This window comes from Agrilus planipennis, unplaced genomic scaffold, assembly GCF_000699045.2.
Source record: "Agrilus planipennis isolate EAB-ADULT unplaced genomic scaffold, Apla_2.0 scaffold6, whole genome shotgun sequence".
Taxonomy (NCBI): Eukaryota; Metazoa; Arthropoda; class Insecta; order Coleoptera; family Buprestidae; genus Agrilus; species Agrilus planipennis.
In genome coordinates, this window is record NW_020439302.1 from 1,089,048 (window position 1) to 1,091,683 (window position 2,636).

Below are 2,636 nucleotides of genomic sequence, written 5' to 3' on the forward strand. Positions count from 1 at the left end.
AGCGTCTGGCAGAAATTACCGCCGACGGGAAGTGCCTGACATTGTTGACTATTAATTTTTACCAATATTTTGTGAAACACCTTGTAAAAATCAGCACCCAAACTTTAAGAAAAGTGAACCATTTTATTAGCTATGTTCACTGCTAAAACGTAGAGCATTGTTACGTTAGAAACAATACAGTCGTATAGTAACAGAGGCATGTTCAGATGTACCGAGCGGCATGGCCTAGAGGTTTAGACCATTGCTTAGCATTCGGGAGGACGCCGGTTCGATTCCGGGTCCGTCTGCCTTGGTCCAAGTTTTTCTGTGGTTTCCTTGGATCACTTAGGCAAATACTGGGGCAGTAATATTCCACAGATAATTTTTCATTCTCTTCTGTCTTCATTTCGTCCGTCTCATCTTTCACACCCGAACCACCACCCACCCATTCCCACGATTCCTGAAAGCAAGCTGAAGAGGGCTTTCCGCCCTATCTTCCAACGTAGTCCGGAGGGACTGCCCGGCACCAGCATTACTTACTGGCTGGTGGGAATGAAACACCCAAACATTTTTTTTTTGTTCAGATGTTTAGTGTGCGTACAGTATTTACCCCAAATAAGATGTGAACGTCCTAAGAAGTATTTCGTAAAAATTACATTTGAAAAGTACTTAAACACGGTTAAGTTGATTACCTTTCTTAATAAGAATTCTAAATTGTGTCTATATACTTATGTGCTTAATTGGATAAATGTATTAAGAAGATAAGGAAAAAAACGTTGTAATTTATAATATTCCGTGTCAAGTATTCCGCAGTTGGCGGAGTAAGAAAAAAGTAAATTATGATATAATTCAGTTGAAAATGCAAATTTTCCACATAATCGCCGGCCATTCATATTAAAATCAAACGACGACACGTCACTGCGTTCACTTCTAAGTAGTAGCACATTCTGAAAAGGCTCATTAGCATAAATGCGAAGTTAAGTTGTGGCAAGAAAAATAATTATTGCTAGAACGTCCCTTTATAACGGCATTAGAATTATTGCGGTCTCACATAAAAGATATGGCGATAAAATGTGGACGAAATGTATACGTTTGCCTCTGCAATGTGTCAAGACGCAACTGCTTGACCGCCAGCCGTTTCAAAGAAAGTTTTCTTCAATCAGAAGCCATTAAAAGCTAAATATTAATAAAAAATTAAATTAATTATTTTATTGAANAAAAAAAAAATTAAAAATACCTAAAGTAACCAGTGAATTTTCGTGGCTTATTTCGACAAAGTACAAAATTGTTAAGATTCTAAATTTATAATACCTAATACCAAACGTGACATTTTAATAATAAATAAACGATTAATCCGAATTCGACGATACGACCGATTAAAGACAATTAATAATAAATACACCGGTACAGACTTTATAATAAAATACAGTTCGCGACTTCTTTCCCAATCAAGAATTTATCATCACGCACCACTACGAAGAGGGTGAGTGTTTTTCCATTACTAAAAAGCAGCCTGCATGTTTCTCAGCATGTAAGAGGGTGGTTTCTTAAGAATCATCCCCACACCTTTTACATTTTTAACGCATGAGCAATTCGTATTATTTTTTAGACGCATGATCGTCTAAGAAACTAGATTTTAATAACGCAAAATGACCTTATATGTTACTTAATTTTTTTTTTTTTGAAACGTATACGGCGTTTTATGATGCACTTTTTGGATTTACAAAGCGACTCAAGTGTTTTTATTTTCCATCTCGCATGTGTAGATATACTCATTATCTGGAATAAAAAAAAACAGTGGAAAAGCGATAAACAAATTTTGATTGCGCAGTCGGCGCTGACTGGTAAATAACAATAACGGATGAACAAAATGGCCGCCTATGTACAATGACGTCACACGTCTAACGGCCAATGGGGTGGCTGTGTTTAGTGTATTTTTTCGAAAATAATCGAAAATTTGGCACCACCAGTAGCCCCACCCTTGTTGTTATTTATGCGATGTGTCTCTCTATCTATACTGAGCAGACGCGGGGCAAATCGAAAACGTTTTTTCGAAAACGTGAACACATATATCCACCGTGCAAATACATATACACCGATATACAAATATATGCATAGATATATCGAATCTGTTTCTGTTGTAATAATTGTAAATTGCTATGTTAGTTGCGATTGATGTGAAATTTTGCCTAATGAAAATGCAAATCGATTGAGCGAAAATTTTAAATGCTTATTGAAGGGCCGCGGATAAAAACATGTTTCATTTCGCATTCCGAATGCACTCCGCGCTTAATCTGCCATTAGTGTGTGGCGAAATAACTCTTTTTGTTTTTTCTGTGTGTAAATATTTTTTCTAATTTTATTTCATTTCAATTAATATTTCATTTCAAGTAATATTTCCTTTCAGTCTAAACTCTATTGTTCTTTCAATCACTTTTACCTGGAAATCCAACTTCAACCATACCTGCATGCACTCCCATACTAATATCTGGTTTTACCCTTAATTGCTTTCTCTTGAATTCTGTACTATCTAATTCTGTGTATTCCTAGAAACTAGTGTCTTCACCCTCTCTCTCACTACTTTTCCTTCTAGAACATTCTATCAAAATTACTAACAACCCTATCCTATAAATACTCGAAAATTTCTTATCTCAAGA

General features: G+C 35.7%; 1 protein-coding gene across 1 annotated transcript in view; it reads left to right on the forward strand.

Moving 5' to 3' along the window:
• The first annotated feature begins 1,278 nt into the window (after positions 1–1,278).
• The window catches only part of LOC108732440 (zinc finger protein 37), a 190,593-nt gene continuing 189,235 nt past the window's right edge, over positions 1,279–2,636 (forward strand). The window contains exon 1 of the mRNA XM_025978372.1: positions 1,279–1,462. The gene's annotated coding sequence lies outside the window, so the exon portion shown is untranslated. The remainder of the gene's footprint in view (positions 1,463–2,636) is intronic.